At 45.4% G+C, this 20,671-nt stretch overlaps 1 long non-coding RNA gene across 1 annotated transcript in view; it reads right to left on the minus strand.

The window, feature by feature from the left end:
* Nucleotides 1–20,671, minus strand: part of LOC109457771 (zinc finger protein 281) — a 58,540-nt gene that overhangs the window by 31,988 nt on the left and 5,881 nt on the right. The window lies entirely within an intron of this gene.

Below are 20,671 nucleotides of genomic sequence, written 5' to 3' on the forward strand. Positions count from 1 at the left end.
TTTCAGAAGTGATGTCTCTGTGGTCTGGAATGTCTCGCAGCCTGGACATTTTTCTCAACAAGTCAGCTCTCTGTAATGAAAGCAATTACACAAAATTCAGAAGCACAGAACCCTCCCTGCCTAATATGGGAATAATCATTAACCGCCCAAGAATGTCAGCACTGGCTAGAGATGATGATTCACCTTTAAAATGCAAAGAAAAAGGTCAAACCTTCTGTAAAGCAGTGTAACCACGTGTGTCCAGGCAGAAGAATGTCTATTCCCTTTGACACAGTAATCTTATTGCTGGAAACTGATCTTAAGAAATGATCCAGAAGGAAAAAGGTGCTCACTACCAAATCTGAATCAGCCTCAAGGCCCCACAGGGAGGTCAATGATGGTCCATCTCCCTCACGAAATATTACACAGCCGTGAAAAATGACTTATGAAGACTCCCGATGTGGAAAAAGTGCTGAGGACAATTTAAACTGCAGAGCAGAATGCCAATTCCATCTGCATTACGATTGCAACCACACTCAAATGTATTTTCATGCATAGAAAAAAGGAAGGCAGGATGATGGATGACTTTTCCCCCTTTTTTTCTTAACCTTTTGTAATGTTGATGTACTGTGTCCATAATTTTCAAAAGGAAAAGGTATTATATACAATACTTCGTACTTTGCTCTGTGTAAGTAAATCAGCACATAAATACTTTTTAAGATATCAACAGCTCATTTAAAATGTTTTCCTTTAAAAATCGGGGTCAGGGCACTTGCCCAACATTTGGTAGCTGGCAGAATATTCACATGGTTCTGCCTCAAGCCCGTCTCTGCAGTCAGGCCAGGTCCGCTGGAGCCCAGGATAGTCAGACACAGGCTGAGGACCCCCGCCCCCCCCCCCCCGGGGACCCCTGGCTCCCTCCATCTCCTGAAGAACCCAGTCGTAGGGATCTGTGTCCCAAGCCCCGGCCACTTCCCGAGAGGACAGGTTTGTGCAAACCTCTGAGTTGGTCCCCTGCAGCCACCCCCTGCTCTGGCCTTTCTGGACTGGACTTTGAATCCTGGACCCAAGGGTACGAAAGTCCACAGCTGGGAGACCTCTGCTTGGATGTGTGTCACGCCCAGGGCCCCTGGCAGCAGCTCTCTCCCGGACACACCTCCAGCTCCCCGCAGGCAGGTGAGCAGGTGGGGCTGCCCTCCTGGTACCCACATGAGTGGCTCACCCCACAAACGGCACAGGAAATGAGCCTGTGCTGGGACAACACAGGACGCCGCCACACAGATGCTGTTACTCAAGTTGACCCATGAAAGGACATGGAGCTTTTGTTGGTTATTAAAGCATCAAAAAGGAAAAAAATCTAAACTCTACAGAAATCTGTCTCAAGTATAGCTATTGCTAAGCAAATGTTCGTGAACTCAGAGAGGCACTTTGGTATGTCAGTAAATAATAAGAAATGAAAAGAGGCCCCGTTTTCATTATTGATATGTATGAATCCCACTGTTTCAGATGAATGCTTTTGTGAATAATTCTTCAAAGGGAAAAATTATAATTCCACGGGACTTGTTTTTCTCTCTCAAGCGCTTTCGAACCATCACACCTACGTTGCTCAAAAATTGTTGAGACCTTGGGTCAAGGAGACGCTGGTGTTGGCTTTCACCAGCAAATGTGCTTCTCCGCACGAAAACGCCACTTAAGCAAGAATGTGGGAATGATTTATCTCAGCAGGCTCCAAACTGGATCTTCACTCCAGCGAGGGCATGACTGCACAATCAGTCAGGGCCAAGTGCTTACTTACATGCGCCCAAAAAGAATGGGCTCCGGATGAGCAACAGCGTCGAGTGTGTAACATGCCCTAAGCACCTGCAGAAGGTGCCCACATCCCAAAGAGTCACGGCCACTGACAATAATGACGGTTGAGTGTTAGGAACAGCAGACCATAAACCAGATCTACTGACGTCACCTAAAGACCGCGTTCCGGACGTGACGCTATGTTAAGCCATGACGTTAGCAGTGTGTTAGCACAAAGTCAGAAAGGAGGAAAGAAGCGGCATAACCAGGGAAGACAGCGAGAGCAGAGGCGACTGTGTGTGTCGTTCACTGCAGTGTTTCCAGGACCTAGTAAGTTCTCAGTCAATATTTCTTGAGTAAATGCATGCGCCAATAAAGGCCCAGAGCTCATCAAAATAAAAAAGCACTTTGTAATGTGAAATCAGAGAGGCATGCCCAAAAGGGAGCAAGTTTGCTGCACATGATGTTTGAAAACTGGGTGTTAAAACGTAGGCACAGATCCTGCATGTGAAACATGGCGAAAATACGAATAGGACCAACCCACAAGATGGTCTCTGCAGACTCAGCCATGCTGGTTCCGGAAGAGGCTGGTCGGACCGACGAGAATGGGTGCTGAGCACTGCCCCACTCCACCCCACCTCACCCTCCTCCACCCGCCTGTCAGTGGACTGAGGCTCAGAGGCTGCCCCAGAGGCATTAGGAGAAGAGACACAGGCCAAGCTGTGCCCAGCTCTTCCTAGAGCCGTGCTCCAAAGGGCACCCCAGCCCCCCACTTTTGCACGCCAGCCTGTGTCCTCCCTGGCAGCACTTGCCACGATGAGTCACCTCATCTGCTGTCCTGTCTGCCCGCTCCCACCAGAAAGCCACCTCTAGGAGAGCAGGAACCTTGGCTGTCTCAGCAGATCATGTGTCCCCACCTGACACAGGTGCCCAGCAGACATGCAAACCTCAGGGATGGATGAATGAGGGACGAAAAGAATCCTAGATCCCAGGGGAGATAAACATGTCTGAGCAAACATGTGCTCAGGCTGCCACTCCAGGCTGCAATGTGACAATATAGGATGATTTTAAAATGAGATTTGGGAAAAGGCTTCCTAAGTAAGTGACACATAACCCATGGATGAGTGAGCCACGCCTTCCCATTCTTAGGATAGGGAGAGCCTATGAAAGAGCTTGACAGTTCAAAGTTCAAGCCGCTCCCAAATTTCAGGAGTGGGCTGCATCCCCAAAATAATTATTTTAAAAATGAAGGTATCAAAAACTGCAAGATCCCAGCTACAGCATCAGCTGCAAGCCCACTCGATTTAACAAGGAACAAGAAATCTGTCATGCTTCTTAACTGTCACCAGGATGCTGAAAATACTGTTTACTAATTCAACAGTGAATTTGGAGAAACTCAATCAGACAGAGACGTTTGAATTTCTGTGCTTTGCCTTCACCTGGTAGCTTTAGGACGCGCGCCTGCTCCCGCACACCTGGTTCTCAGGAAAAGAGTTTCCTTAACAAGACCTTTCCCATCAGCAGGAGTAAGGAAATCAGATCATCGAGGCCTCGCTAACTTCACCACTGGCCCGATTCCCGCCCCACTAGCGGCCGTGCGGTTCCTCTGTGCTCCCTGAATTACTGCCCGGTTCCCAGTCCCGTCAGGCCCTGGGGTGCGGCCACGTCCAGGCCCACCCTGAGTGAGCCTGGGCATAAAAGACGTGCTGCTATCGGTCCACACAATCCGTTGACGAGGGGACCCCAACAACAACCCAGAGGCACACACGCCGGCCCTGCTCCGACATGGCCCAGGCGGCTCGCGGTGTCCTCGGGGAACCTAACGCCTCGCTGAACAGGAAAGCATAAACATACGATGCTCGTTTTCAGCTTTTCAACTCACTTTAACCACCCTCTCCATACACTGGGTTCGATGTAATAGGTCAGAGTTTTGCCCACATCAATAAACATTCCAAAACCAGGAGTAGCATGGATACAGTTCCTCGGCTGGTTTGCTTTTATTTTTCTACAAATATTACAGCGGCATCAATGGGCATCAACACAAAGGAAGAAACACAGTACACTGCCACCGCACCAAACCAAACACCTCGTTCCTTACCCACGCGGGAACACACTTTAAACTGCATTCTTAGCATACATGGTCTGGGAGTTTGGGCCTTTCTGCTTTACAGAAGCCCCTGTGGCCAGACACTTCACATTAAAATTTTCAGTGGTTAAAAGTGCCACCAGATAAATTCCGTAACTTTTTCATGCTCCTCCCGTGGGACATCAGGCGCGTCTCCTGTTTGGGGTGGGGTGGGGGGCATCAGGAATACCAGTGCACATACATCTCACTAGATTCTGAAACAAGTCTGGGACTGGCATCACCAAGTCCAGGAATGTGCCCATGTTCACATCTTGATCGCATTTCACCAGATTTAAAAGTTTGTTCTCAGAAGCATGAGTAATCTGGGTGTTCCAGGAAATACATACTGAATATTAAAACGGTTTTTGTTTACGTCAAGAAAGGCACTGGAGAGACAGGAAAGAAGTCACAGCCAGTGGCTGCTCCATGCAGCCCAGGGCTTTATGGGAAGCGGCAGGGATGTGTCCCCAAAACATCTCAGTTTTCTCAGCACCGTCCTGGAGTAATTACCCATGAAACTGTCTAAACACACATCCATCCAGAAGCCCGCTGTAACAGTGCCTGACGTGGGGATGGCAGGACCGTTACCTGTCCAGTTCACAGCACGGCACCTGGACCCCACAGGGCAGGCAGGCAGGTGTTCGGTGCCACTTGTTGAATGACTGCTAAGAGAGCGAAGAAGGCTGAACTCACTACGTCTGTCTAATCTGGGCAGAAGCCTTTCTTTTCCACTCACGGGACCGTAGCTTACTTACCGAGCTGCACGTTACCTGCCTGACAGAGCTCCTGGTCAGAACGCATCTCACGGAACGAAGATGAGAGAAGAACACTAAGCAGTGAGTCCGTGAGGGAAGGTCGGGCTGAAATCCGAACTCCCCTCTGAGGTCCTGCCATTCCAGCCACAGTGACCTTGAAACGGTCTATCCCACGCAGCCCGACTCCCTGAGACACATCTACACTCTTTGACAGATGGTTTATATTTTCCTATTCCCTAAAGGACCGATCTCTATACAGGGAGAGCAGATCGATTTAATAGGAAGAAATAGGGTGAGAAAAACAGTGGTGAGAATCATAGCTAGCGCTCTTTCAAGGAAATTGATGGCGGGAATCACAGAATGAAAAGACCAAACCACAAATCCCTGAGGAGACCACAGCGGCCCTTTGGCAGACCTTCCCACCTATGACTTAAGAGCCAAATGTGACTCTTCAAAAGAGCCCAGCAGCCCTCCAGGGTGACCATGGAATCAGAACAAGGCGGGAGGGAGGAAAAGAGAATTCAGCGGAGAGACTACACAAAGAGAGGAAGCTTTACTCAGCTGCCTTCCAATCTGCTCGTGGCACCCAGGTAATAGAAGCTGATCAACAGCGGCTGCAGAGCGAAAGCAGCCGTCTGTAAAATCATGCCCCGAGGTTTCCTGAGGTTTCTAACCAAAGGCTCCTTAAGGATGTAGGCAAACGTTACTCTGCCCCAGTTACATCCCGCCAAGTACCAGACAGGGGTTAATGAATCCCCCTCCTCGATCCCGCCTCGGTCTCCATGTGGCCTCTGGTAACTGACGGATGCTCAATGCTGCATCCAAGGAAGCAAGAGTGACGCTGTGGCTTCAGCAGTGACAGAAACGGGAGTAAAATTCCCGACGTGCTGTCATGTAAAGCCACAGGGTGCGGAGGAGACAATCGTCCCCAAGGACCAGAGGAAAGCCAGGAGTTTTAGAGACTGTAACAAAGGCCACACCTGTTAAAGGCACAGGTTATGCAGAACTAAAACACATTTCTACCAAAACCCTTAATATTCGTGAAAGAGACAACCCATTTCAGTTTCCCTGTGAAAATCAATTCTCCTTCAAAAAGAAAAGGGGTGCAGGATGGATTGCCAAACAGAGAACACCTATGACTGTTCCGGAGCTCAGAGAGGCTATGAGTGACACCCCAGTGACACAGTTCACGTGTCTTCTCTGCACAGACGGCTGCAGCTCCGATGACTAACCGCGCGAGTCACTGGGGTAAGAAGTTCTCATATTAACAAAAGCTCCATCAGTAATCATGAAAGTGAGTTTCAGTTTCACAGTAACTTAAAATGGAGCAAACCATATTCCAACTAAATGAGGAGAGTGCGTTTGAAGACACTACGTTAGCACACGCCTTTCGCTTCTGATAACACTGGCACTTCATAAAATCTAGGCCAGCTCATTTTGGTTGTTTTCTGCAGAACTTGACTTGTTAGACACACGTGTCACTGAAGACAAATTGGAAAACACAAACAAGCGAAGACAGACAAGACCCACCCAGAATCCCATCACCTGGACATAACACATTGCTAACCCTCGTAGAGTCCTTCCCACACATCCACTCTTACAAAGAGAAAACAGGAACCATCCTATACTTTGTTTTACAACTTCTACAGAAATGCAATGGTGAGTCAACTTGTCTGGACATTTAGAAGGTCTCCATTTCTCACTGTTATAAACAGTGCTGGATGAACACCTCTGTGTATCTCAGTCCATATCCCGTAAGATTCCCGTAGAAAATGTCCCAAGAACTGTAACTGGTGGCTCAAATGCACTATGCATATTCCAAGGCTTTTGATACAAAGGGAAGCTGTACTAATTTAAACTACCAACGGGCAGGGTATGAAAGTTTAGTCCACTTCAAAGGGAGGTTACATTAACGTCACGTTTAACGTACATGATCTTAAATCAAAAGGTTGGCAGCATCAATGAACAAAAGGAAAATGGCCAACAGACCTAAGAAAACAACTTTCACAATAATCACAAAAACGCAAATTAAAGTGACTGCATTTCCCCTCCATCCGGGGGCAACATTTCTTAGAGAGAAATACACAGCATTGGGCGAGTGGGCACAGCAGGGGTACCTCCACACACTGCGGGTGAGTGTGCCGACAGGCCCCGTTTGGGGGTGAATGCAGCAGTATGAGAGCCTGGAGGACTTTCAGAGCCTTTAACCTGCGGAGTCTGCCTACACACCTTATCCTGCTGAAATACTCCAAGACAGGTACACACATTCTACACAAGGCATGCAGGGTCACGTATGTCACATCTAACAGTGACCATGTGCCAGCAACCTGTGTGTGACGGGGCACCCGGGAACTCCACTAGCATTTAAAAACACACAGAAAAATAATAAAAAGGACAAAAATGTATGTGCATAGAGAAAACTGAAAGGAAATACAACAGAATGGTAATTAAATGGTCGCCTGAGTGCTGGATGCTTGTTTTCTTTTTGTATCTCCCAGGCTCTGAACACTCTTGATAATCAGAGATAACAAAAGGAACAAAAATGTTTGAGTCATGAATTTAACTTCTTCGGGTGAAGGGAAAATGCTCAATTCCTCCGTCAGCCCTGGAGTTTCATACTCAGCGTCCTGGCTCTCACAGGTCACCTAGGACTAGGAGAAACTATTTTTGATTCTAAATGTTGCCCCATAATTTCTGGATATGTCACGAAAGGGTTTGAAATTTGCCTTTCTTAGGATAATTTCCTCGTATATGAGCTTTTACCAGCACCGTGAGCTGGCCGCTGAAGACCTAGCTAAGGCACGTGGTGCAACAAAAGGCGGTCCTGTCACACAGAGCGACAGACAGGAGGCGGATCAAAGGAAAAGAACTCTGTCACCCACTCTCTGTTTCACTGCTCTGTGCGAGGGACACTGGAAACCGAGTGAGGAAAAGGAAATGGGACAGAGGCCTTTCGAACTGTTTACTCCTTCGGAGGATTAGAACGTGGCACAAACACTGATGCAGAAACTACAGGTACAAACAGAAGCCCCCCACCCTTCCCTTTCCATCTCCCGCCCTCATTCCCTGGAGAAGCGATAAAATCCAGCCGGAGTACAAGCTACTCCATGATGTCTTCTAGAGCAGTGTTTTTCAAGTTACAGGTGGCATTTTAGGGGGTTCCATACAGCACTTTTAATGAATGAAACAGAATAAAACAGATCAGAGGGCGACAATAAAGAGAATCTGTGCGAAAACTTTACGTCTATTACGCTTTCTATCTTTGACTGTGGGGTCATGGAAAAAAGTTTGAAAGTTTCTATTGTGATGTAATGGAGAAACAAGGAAACCAACAATAAACTCTTCCGCACCCCTAATCGAAAATTAAATCCCCAAATCAAGTATTCCTGGAAAGTAAGAAAAAATACCCGGAGGCAGAAGGATTGCCAGTTACGCTCCCAAGTTACATCAGTCGTGGCCCAGGTCTCAGTGCTCGGTTTCCCTGCTGCACCGTCATTACACAGCCTGTTACCACGACCAAGCCCAGCTCTCAGGGGTTCGTGTCCTGCCCCCCCCCTCCGTTTAAAGCCCTCCCTGTGTCCTCTGGGACTCACACCCCATAATTACAGTCCCCTGAACCTGAACCCCGGCATCAGTGAAGCCCGTCCCCTGCCCGCGTTCTTTCACTCATGTACCACGGACTGAAGCCGCGGAGGGTGACAGGCCCGGTCCTGCGTTCACGGCCGCGGGTCAGGAGCACAGGGTGCAGCCTGAGAAAGTCTGGCTGCAGAGTGACCCCAGGCCTCCCAGGAAGTTTGGATTTTGTCCGAAGAGCAGCAGGAAACACTGAAGCGTTTGAAGCAGGGAGTGGCTTGATCTGAGTGATTCTACAGGAAATGGATTGCATGGCGGCAAAAACAGTACAAGGAGGTGAGGACGTGCACAGGTCTGAACAGGGAGAAGGGCGGTGGCACCGCGGTGGCGGCAGTGAGAACAGCGCGGGCTCATGGGACATAGATTCCGTAAACCATCAGGAGGATCTACCAGCAGCCTGAAGGGAGAGAAGACAGACTCGGCTTTGGGGCTGGGCGGGCCGTGTCCTCCCCAGCACACAGACCTTTCTGTGACCTCCTGCAAAGCGAGTTTCCTTGAGCCTCGTGACACTGGGCTATGTCCCTGCCCACCCTTCTCTTCGCTGACATCTGTAACCGCCTGGCCATCTCCTCCCAGCCCCGCCATCGTTCTGAGTACCCTCCACGCCCATGTGAACCAGCAGCCATCACGCTCGCCATCACTCCCGTCCACCTTCCTTCTGGCCTGTGCCACCTCAGTCACATCCCTCACAGCGGCGGGGACCTCGTCAGGCCCGGACCTGCTCCACCTGATACATTCCACTCTGACCCACCCCCTCTCCTCCCGCCCTCCCCATCTAATTCCCACACTGGTCCTCCCCCCAGGGAGGGTGCTTTCCTTCCCGCCTGTGCCCTTCCATCCAGCGGGGCTGCCACCATGCAGCTCCATTTCCCTTAGCTGTCCTGCCCCCCACCCGGCCCTTCCAGCCGCGGTCAGTCGTCCTCGGACATGGCCCCGTCTCCTGCCGCTCTCTGCCTGCCCACTCCCCTGCCCTCTCACGTGTCCGTGAGCCCCACACCAGGCCACCTGCCCCGCGCACGCCCATTGCAGCCTCACTTCCTCCTCTCCGCCTGCCCTGCGTTAGGCCCTTCTCCGGCAGGAGGCTCGGAGCTCCAGAGGAGGGACCATGCCTGATTCTGAGCTCTGGTGCCAGCAGCTCCCAGTATCCAGCACACTGTAAACAGGGCCATGCAGTGACGTCCTATTTTAAAGACGGAACCATTACCAGGGGAGTGATTTTGGAGTTGAAAAGTGAAGTCCTATTGTTAGGTCTCTCACCAAACTCCCCTCGTCAGCGATCCTTCGTGCAGAAAGGAAACGCCCTCCCTCTAGGAAAGGGGACAGAGCTGGCTTGCCACCAGCAAGGACCGAGTTGACAGTTCTCACGCCTTTGATGCCCCAGGCCCAATGGCGTGAGCCGGCCGCACGGAAGCACAACGTGTCCGAACACAGACTCTTATAAATGCTCCTGAATTTATTCCTTTTTGGCAACGTTTCATTTAAAGAAATCACCTCTTAAAAGTTTTATGGCATTAAATCAACTGGAAAAGACCAATTAGTGTGTATGTCACCATGTTAAAATGTGAGGCCTCGACAAAGAGGCAAATCTGTTACTAATCTTATCAGGTATCTTTTAGAACTTTTTTGCTAAAAATCACTACGTGTACCAGTCAAATGAAATCCTTACCAAGTACGAGTGGCATCTTAATGAGAGAACAACAAAATAGTGGTTTGCATTTAGAGGTGTCTGATGCTCTCCTAAATTATGTTTTATGCCTGACATTCGCGTATTTCGAAGGTTAAAGTTAAGTCCCAAATACAAACAGGAAGTTTTGTTTTCCTTTCTACCTATCTTTTCTAGAAAACGTTAAATGGACTCACTAGCTAAACAAGGAAGGATCCCAGGAAACCATCCATCGGATCACAAACTTAGGCAGCAGAAAACCACATGGCGCTTCTGTTTTTAAAAAAGTTTCAAAATATTCGCCACGTATCTTTGATTCCGCAGTTCATTCTCTAAGACCTACATTAAACTGCTTCAGAACAGACTCCTCAGTAGGCCAAAATTCAAAGAAATAGTTACTATATAAACACTGGAGTTGTTATTCTTGAATATATCCTTCTATTTTCTATTTTTACTCTATAGTGATGCTGAACATGAAACAAATCAAACTGCATGGTACATACACAACCCTCCCACCGTTATACAATTTCTATTTCTGAGAAGCTGTATTTCCTTTTATCTACTTATTCATATTTATTAAGCAAGAATGCTATAGCAGGATAACAAGTGTTTCTGTAAATTGTTATATTTTGTGGAAACAAAGTGAGGAAGGTGGTGATATTTACACTAAATTTCCTTTATATTCATCTTTCCAAAGGAAACCATCAAAGCAATCTGAACATCACAGAGATAGAAAATAACCTAGTTTTTCATGTTACAAAATTTGCTCTCCTCCAGAAAAACTCTCCCAGGGTGCAAATTCCAAATGTTAGCACTATAAACTACACACACTGGAAACTGCAGACAAACAGCTGGGCCCAGGAGCGTGGACACAGCCTGACTCGGAGATCGCCAATAGGACACGGGCAATTCTGTAAAACCAGAGCCCTTCGCTCCTAGACATTCAGGGAGCCCCGTCCTGCCAGCCCACCTCTTTACGTAACCCAGGTGGGCATCACGCAGCTCAAAAGTTCTGCACTTGTCCCAGAGCTCCAAGCCCTGGGCACCCACATTACACTGACACGTGGTACCAGGCTGGTCGATGGGCCTGGTGGAAGGGGTCCCGGCTCTAAAGCGTTCTCGCTGCACCACTTAGGTGTTTCTCTGGTGGAGTGTCCCAAGCCAACCTGCTCATCTGTGAAATGAGATTAATAGTATCCTGCCTTTCAGGTTTGTCGGGAGAGCATGCAAAATGAGGCACAAAGTAGGTGCTCAACAAATGATTCTCGCCAAGCAGCCCATGTGCGACCCCTGGAGCTGTCGTCGGCAGCCCTGGGTTCCTCGGGTGACACTTCGCATGCTGGCAGACCCTACCCCAGGTGAACAGGCCCACAGCCATCGGGGGCTCCTGGGGTTTTTTCATGCAGCTCCTGCGACCCGTGCACTCGAGTTTCAAGTCCTGTACAAACCGCTCCTCCTAACAATGTAACATCCCTCCTTTCTCCTCCATGGGTACCAGGAAACGCCGCTGGTCTGAAGCAGGAACTGGCACTCGGTCCCTCTGTCACCTTTCATGTGGCATACAGGTGCTATGCAGGTAACGCACAAAATTAGACTGTCGTTAAGGAGGGGATTTCTTTTTTAAAGAAAACACAGACACTTGGAATAAAAGGTTTAGATCTCTCTTCCTTGACTACTTTCTTTTTGAAATGTTAACTATAAACATGAAACGAATATAAATAGTGAGTTTTAGTTGACGGCAAATAATTTACTCTCATTAAAGAAATTAGGCTGATCCCAAATTCTAAATACCACATAATAACCCTAAATCTATCGTGTGTCCCCAAAAATAAGACCCAGCCGGACAATCAGCACTAATGTATCTTTTGGAGCAAAAATTAATATAAGACCCACTATTATATTATATTATATTATATTATATTATATTATATTATATTATATTATTATATAAAACCCGGTTTTATAGTAAAATAAGACTGGGTCTTATATTAATTTTGCTTCAAAAGAGGCACTAGAGCTGACTGTCCGGTTAGGTCTTGTTTTCGGGGACTCACGGTAATATCACAGTGAGCCAGAAATTGTCCAGAATACACCAGAATGATTAGAGCTTTGAGTAAAACCTACAGATGCCTCTGGCATTCCGTTAGCAATTTTAATTTCAAATTTAAGCAGTAAGTTCCTTTAGCTAACCAACAGTTGTCAGGTAAATCAATGGTCAGAAATGAAAGGCTTTAAAATAAGCTTACGAATTAAATCACTGCATCAGGCAGGCCCAAGGAGTTTTTCTACGAAAGCTTCTCACTAAAAATTGCCCATTTTTAATCACACCTGAGGCCTGAATTCGTTTCTCAAACAGCGACTGGTGAGGTGGTCTGAGTACTCCAGACGGGCTTGCCATCTGTCCCCAAAGGACCCCCGCGGTGACCCTTGGAGCTTTCCCCACCGCGGCCCTGCCATCCTGTGCTGATTCTTGCTTTCGGGGGCTGTCCTGGCCTCTGGGGGGTGTTTAGCAACACCCCTAGCCTCTTCCCATTAGGTGCCAGTAGCATACCACCTGGCTCCAAGGTGTGACAACCACAAACGCCTCCAGGTAATGCCCCTGGGGACATGTGCTCCCGGCTGGGCTGAGAAGCACTCATTTGCTCCTTGCTCTGCAGTCCCCCCACCACACACACCCCTGTGAAGCGCACACGCATCCCGGGGGAGGGGAGTTCACGCTGATCTACCGGAAACTGCTGACACCTCTGAACAGCCAAGCGCCAGGACCCACGTGGTGGGTGCTAGGAGCCCCACCTCACAGAAGAGGAAGGTGAGGTCGCTTCACGGTGCAGGAGCCCAGCTGTCAATCAGGTCTCTCTAGAAAGCATCCCATCTCCTTCCCTAGGCCACAAGACCTTTGAGGAAAGAAGACACAGTAGACAAGCAGAGTTGCAGACAAAACAAACCCACAAGATTTAGGGTCGTGAAGGGGTTTCACCAAGTAAGTCCACCATGGCGGTAGCCGTAGGAGACAGCGGGTCACATCCCTGCCTGGGTCTGTTTGTCACCAGTGCTATGGACACCCCCGTGGCCTAGCACACAGGTGCAGGGTGACAGGCAGGTAATTATCATCAGTGGGCATCAGTTCCCTCACATCTCATGCCCCAGGTTCACTTCCCGTCCTGTGGGTCTCTTCCCGCGTTTCCCTTCCGGGTCTCCCTAGCTGAAAGAACGCAGGCCTCTTCCGGGTCCCTTATTTCTCTCCCTAGCCCCACCCTGCCCCACATCCTATGGTGCATTTGTTCACCCAGCTCCCCCCAGAATTGAAGGGGACTTCGTTCCGTTCTCTTTTCACCTCTGTCACCTAGAATGGAGCCTGGCACATAGTGGGCACCCATGTATTTGCTCAGTGGACTGGCCTTTTAAGAACTAAACCGGCAATTGTCGCTCTGCATGGTGATGGATGACAACTAGACTCACTGCGGTGGCCACTGCGCAATACAGACATGTATCAGATCTTCACGGTGTACCCCCCAAACTAATGCCATGGTGCATGTCAGTTCCAGCTCAATAATAAAACAGTGAACAAAAAAGGAAAAAACAAAACTAAACCGGTGAAACTGGAATTAATGACTGTGGGAGTCGGATGGGTGCTGATTAGCGATGAGAAAGGAGAGCCCAGGAGTGAAGGCGGGAGCACGGGTGAGTTTGGGGGCACTGCTTCCCAAACCATCACATACCCGAAGGACCATGCTAAAACGTGGGTTCTGACTCAGCAGGCCAGGGGTGCTGACATTCTGGTGCCAGTGATGCCATGTGGCTGGTCCGTTTGCAGCCCAGGCCCTGGACAGGCAGAGAGGGCACTTGAGAACAATCTATTAGGTGGGAGCAAAAGCAACTGCGGTTTAAAAGCTTAAAAATAATTGCGAAACCCGCAACTGCTTTTGCACCCACCTAGTAAGTCTGCACCCAGGAGACCGGGGGCGGCAGAGGACCGGCGAGGGGAGCCGTGTACTAACGAAAGCACAAGTCACATTTCTCGGTACTGACTTCCTTTCAGCCTCTAGGGCTGATGAGACACATGGACGCTTTCTGGAATGAACAGTCTGCAAGTCCCAGAGCTGAAGAATTTATTCATGTGGCAACTTCTTCACAAAGCAGCGCTCACCTAGGTCCATTCTGGTCTTGTTTGGGAAGTAATACGCTGAAATGCTTAGTATTGAAAATGTATTTAGCTTAGTTTCTGATTACCGTATCAGTAATAAATCAAAATACTAATGACAGGTGTATCTGACTTCAATAACAGATCAGCAAAAGCTTTCTCTTCCATAATCACCTGCTTCAACGTTACTTAATACTTAATGCCACACACACACACACACACACACACACACACACACACACACACAGAACCTCTGAGTTTAGTAGTTGCTGGATTAAGAGCAGCTGAAAATTGTGAGAATAAACGGAGGAAGGAATATGTTCCGAGTTCAAGACCAGGCAGCGGTCTGGTCCCTCCAGTTTCAATCTGGACAAGAACATAATTGGCACGAGAATCCAGAGGAGTCCGGAGTATCACCATTTCCCACCTAAACACTATGTTTACTTAGGAGCCTCTGGGAACAGAAGACGCTCAGTTCATTTGTTACAAAAGGCAGCTTGAAATCCCATCAGCAAGGTGCAACTATACAATTATCAAAGCATCTCTTTTTACCTATTCCTAACTTAACATCAAGTGATGCTGTATTTATAAAAGAAGGAAAACTATGACTTAAACTTATTCATTAATTAATAAATGAACAGGTTTCAGTTAACCGAATGGTTTCATAGAACCAATCTTGGGAAGGAATAGCCAAGTTTTTGAGACGTCCATTTCCAGAGTGTAAGCTAAGCTGATGCTTTCTGTGTTCTCATCTATTCAAATGCACTATAGCGATCATTTTTAAGGGATTATTCATTTCACATGTTCAGTGTAAACACTCAATATCTTTGTTTAATTTTTACTTTTCAACAGACCTTTCTAGCAATGCATTGTATTTTTACCAAATGAAAACTTGCATTTTCTTCAAGGAAAGATCGTTGAGTTACATTTGATTCTAGACCCAAACAAGTGCTGCTGTTCTCCTAGAAAGTCTCCTAAAGAGGTGAAGTGGTCGCTCTTGACACACAGGGAGAAAGCGCACACACCTTAAACCTTTGTGAACAAAGAATTCCAAAACGACCCCTGTCCTGTGAAGCTCAATTTTCTAGGCATGTTTATCAGAAATGAGATTTTTCAAAACCCAAATCAACTTGGGTTCAGGCAGTGCTTTGCTCCCTACTGACAGGCTAAACTTTTTTCCTTTCTCTTCCCAATCTTAGTAACGCGAAACACATTAATCTTATTTACCGCTGAGTAAGGTCCTCACCATCTGCTCTTGCTAGTAGTTCATCTGAAAATATAATTCTTTTTTATGTATTCAGCCCCAGTAATTTGTGTTCTGACTATTTTATTACAAAGCACATAGATGGGGGAGGGCGGTAGTGAGAATAAATGTGATCATCTAAATAACTATTTATACCTGGCTTATAAACAAAACCACTAACTGAATTCTGAAAGGCAAGTCCACAAATATTTTGAATTTCTGCTCTCACATTCAGCTACCAAAATGCCAACCGATATTTCAGTACTGAACATTTTTAACAAACAGTACTTTCAGCCGGTTCAAAATGTTTTTGTATTTTACTTCCAGATGGAGAACTGGTTCAGTTGGGTGAATGACTGAATATAAGCCAGAGTGATCGTTTCTTATTCAATTATAAAATGCACATTATTTATTTCAGGTTTGGAAATCAGAAAGATAATTTCCATCATTAAATGCCACGGGAAGCCTTGAAATTATTTCATAATTTAACATCCAACCCTCTAATATTTTACTTGTATGCTGCATAAGATTTCAATTACATACACAGATGAACTGACAGGATTTAAAAGCAAAAGATATTTCCTGTTATAATTCTTTCTTTACTACTTGATATTTAGTTAAGAACGAAAATGATCTTTTACCTTGTATTGCAAATTAGTTGCAATAGTACTGTTTTTTCCCAATTAAGCTGTTCACTCATACTAAATTACAGTAATTCAAAATCTCTAGTTAAGAGAGAAAATTTAAATGTTATTAGACACATACTACTATGCAAGTGGTTCTTTTTCTCCCGTCTTTTCCTAAATACTATCTTTTCTCCTTTTTGTAAGTCATGCACGGCAGCATCATCAGCAAAAATACCATTATATCATTCATTCATCTCTCCTTGCCAAATGTCAAGTTTAGAGGTTTAATAAAATCAAAGAGTAAACAAAACAAAAAAACCTGTGATTTCCTATTCATTCTACCAGTCTTCTCTACAAATCTCCCCAAATCACACTTTAATTTTGCCTTCGTAACGCATGCCTGGGACTCACCAGCAGTAACCCTTAGGAACTCGCCTCAGTTCACCATTATTGCCCATCTCCCAAAAGCATCTCCTTCAAATCTTTAAGGTCTTTTCATTCTCTGACCGTGGTAAAAACGTCCATTAATGTAACCTCCTTCCACCCCTTTCCACTCTTTCCTTACACAATAGTCCTTCCTTCCCTTTCACAGACAAATCTGTCACAACAGTTTTACTATTTTGTTTTTTACACTAGGTTCAACATTCATAATTTTTTTTTACATTCAAATACACCCTGACTAAACTGTTAAGTCTAGTCACAACCTAATTTTTTCCTTACTAAAGATGAGGCAATTTAAAAAGTGAAGAGTGTAATGGTTTCAGATTACTCTTGCAAATTTTCCTAAACTAAACCTTTAAGAGATCAGCTAACCGACATAAACACTCATAAAAAAAACACAGCTAGCTATCCCAAATGTGACTGAGTATAGAAACATCTGTATCTTAGGGGACTTAATTTAAAAAGCTTTTTAAACATTTGGAACTTCTGCAGCTTTTCTCCCAAATCCAAAGGAATAAAATCCCACAGTAATCTGCCTTACAAACAACATAATCCATAACAGTATTCGCACAATTTTAAGATGTTCGTTGAAAGGCTACTTATAACGAAAGTGGAAAGTCGTACAATATCCATTTTTTAAACTGTCTTAACGCACTTACGCAGTGCTATAACCTGGCCACTAAGTTTTCTAATGTTGTGACTATGGATGAGTCAACTTTACATACCGGATGTACTAAACGCAAAGATTTACATAATAATTTTCATTCCTTTACCTTGTCCATTTGCAAGACGAAAACTGCAGGTCTCTCCTCAGTCTGCTTTCTAATCTCTAGCATGCACTCTTGTTGTTTTGGCCACTAAGTGAGAAAATGCAGCCTCAGAAAGGATTTCCAGTTCCACCTCTGAACTGACCACAGCCGCGGCCTGTCCACTCATGGACATCCAGTTCCACCTCTAAACTGACCAAAGCCATGGCCTGTCCACTCATGGACGCCCAGTTCCACCTCTGAACTGACCACAGCCATGGCCTGTCCACTCATGGACGCCCAGTTCCACCTCTGAACTGACCACAGCTGCGGCCTGTCCACTCATGGACGCCCACAATGACACCCATTTCCAGTTCTCACTATCCTCCCAAAAGAAGGAACTCGCTTGCACATGTTTGCACTTGGCTTTCTTGGAGGAAGAGCCTAGTTTAATATGCAACCCGAAATAAAATACCCTGTTTCCCCAAAAAGAAGACCTAGCCAGACAATCAGCTCTAATGCGTCTTTTGGAGCAAAAATTAATATATGACCTGGTCTTATATAAGACCCGGTATTATATTATATATTATATTATATTATATTATATTATATTATATTATATTATGTTATATTATACCCAGTCTTACAGTAAAATAAGACCGGGCCTTACACTAACTTTTGCTCCAAAAGACGCATTAGAGCTGATTGTCCGGCGAGGTCTTATTTTCAGGGAAATACAGTAGTTATATTGCTGATTTGTCATTCAGTTTTGCAATCCATTCTTAAACAATTAATCTAAAAAATGTCACTTCCAGACTTAAAAAGCTGTACTTATCCCAAAACTCAAGATTAAAACTTTAGTTCTCAACTGAAACTTTAACTTTCCAATAGATAATGCTTATAAAACAAGATTCTTATTTAAGTAGGATAAATGAGTCACAAGTTAAAATTAAACAACACTTTTCAAAGCAAAACTTTAAAAAATAATTATTAATTAGGGAGTTTCCAACTTTTTACCACCTCACACTTTTTCATCGTCACACGATTTGCCTTTATACACTGCACTTGGGAATGTCTTTTTTGGTGGGTTGGGAATGGAGAGCTTTTGTCTTATTTCCTCAATTCTGTGCACATTCACTTAACCACATAACAGTAATTTTGACTGCAATTGTGTTGGGTTAGAAAAATTATTTAAAATTTTCACCAAGCACTGGAAGCAGGAAAGATTTAGTATCTAAACACAAAGATGAGGCATCTTTTCCCCAGGTTGGGAATGTAAACAGAAGTCGACCATTTGTCTGTGGAGTTATTTATTAATTGTCCCACAATAGGAGTAAAGTCCACACCAAACCAAAGTACCAACAGAAAGCTGAACTGAAAGAATGACAAAATGAGGCGCGTTTTCCAATCAGAGAGCTCCTTTGGCCTCCTAGTTACTGAATTTCTTCTCCAGGACCCCTGTGGATACTGGAGTCAATTTTATGTTCTTTTCCTTCCAAACCTTTCCTTTCCTTCTCCATTCTAAGAGATCCTTCCCTCCTTAACACACTACCCACACAGAGAAAGGATTCTTCCCCCTCTGCGATGTACGGTCTGAATCCTTCTTTTCCTCCAGCTGTTTATCTGCATTCCCCAAGAGACACGGATTTCAACATCCGTACAGCAAGCTTTTACAGGCTTATCTCCCAGGCTTCGACCTAGCTAGAGCTCAGGCTATACCAATGCCGGTCTTCACGTTACGAACTCAGGCTGAGTCCTCGGTAAAGAGGTGTGAGTTGCTTGTGGGCTCTCATTTTTGCCAAAATACTTAGGAGGGAAGCTACTTCCGCACCCCTAACGGGCCACAGCAATTGACTGTAATTATACGCTGTGAACACATTTCTTTGTTGATGAAAATACTGAACTACTGTCAAGTCTCCCATCTCCATGGTACTTATTATCAGATGAGAAACTGTGCAAAGAACTGTTAAGTTCTATCCAACTCCTTGTGTGACCAGTTTATCACAAAACTCCCCGGTTCTATGTAACCTAAATGTGTTCCATAAACGCCAAGTAATTAAACTGCAGTGAAGGACATTTGAAAGTACCCTTAATATTTGATGCTTTTTTAGTTCAGGTATTGACTTCCTAATTTATTTGTACAGTAACATTTTAGTATTTAGACAGTCTTCTAAGGCCAAGATTCTTAACCGGGGGTCCACAGGTTAAACAATTTTTAGGGGGTCAGGAGAAGGGCTTTGTGAGCATAGAGACAGACTTCCAATTTTCCTGCACACGCACATTTCTAACGTATGGGGGTGGGGAGACCAATTCCATTATGAGCTACCCCGAGTCCCCAACCCAAACAACCCAAACGATGTCATGTGCTTCTTCCCCAGGGCGAGCTAAAGCGCCTCAGGAATTTAAACAGACTCTACTTGTTAGCCACGCTCACCTACAGTCAATACTTTTTAAAAAACAAAACAGGTACAAAGCAAGCAGAAATAATTTCTATATTGGCTATACCCTCTTTATGGTAATAATTTTTTAAAACTATCATCTCACAGGGAATGGTTAGATTTTTTTGATCAAAACAAAAGTCCCAGATACTGTCTTCATGTGAATGTTCATTTTCAGTAATAAGGACGCTAAAAATACAGTCAGTGGAACTAACAACATTTTTCCTCCAAATCAGGACTCTGTCATCTCAGAGGGAAGCATCGGGTTGGCAAACCAGCACAGCTCTCCTCTTAATTACCAGGAAGGATCCCGTAACCAAAACATTCGTGGGACTTTACTGACATAACCTCATGCAGCATGACGCATGGGTCATATCACAGCACTGACAGAGTCTTGCATCACATTTTAAAAATGAAATCCTGTCATGTATCACAGAGAGCAAGACCATAAAGCTGAGAAAATGAGGCGTCAGATGTAGTTTACTCTAAAAATGTAACTTCAACATTCAGAAACTCATTTTTTTGAGGGAAGTTTTTCAGTTTAACAGGAACCTATGAAGGATTGTATAGGCTCAAGAGGCCATATTGCTCAAACTGTCACCCAGCACAGCTTAAATGCCACAATTGGCACGTAACTACGAAATGCCAGACCAGGAAAGAACAGTTCATCTGATTACTGTGACACAGAAAACTAAATATAAAGAAGAAATACTTGTATCACTGTTTGCAATTTTTTAAAAAATTAAAAGTTTTAAGTACAGGGTTTTCCCCCCTATTTTTCTGTTCTCATGACTGAATGACATCACAAATGACCGACCAGTAACTGCTAGGTCACGGTTGCCCTGATCCTGAATTTACAGCAGCACGACAGAAACCCAAAAGCAGTTTCCTATTTCCTACTCCAAGTCTGAAAAGTAAAAACCTTCCCTTTAAAGTTATCATATTCAGACAGACATTCCACAGAAGGAATAAAAAGGGGGTGGGGGGTAAAAAAAATTACTGTTAGGGGTAATCAGAACAGAGAAACAAATCGCCTGTGCAGTGAAATCAGAGCTGGATTTCAACGCAGAATCAGTGAGATTCTGAGCGCTCC

This window comes from Rhinolophus sinicus, linkage group LG12, assembly GCF_036562045.2.
Source record: "Rhinolophus sinicus isolate RSC01 linkage group LG12, ASM3656204v1, whole genome shotgun sequence".
NCBI classification, from domain to species: domain Eukaryota; kingdom Metazoa; phylum Chordata; class Mammalia; order Chiroptera; family Rhinolophidae; genus Rhinolophus; species Rhinolophus sinicus.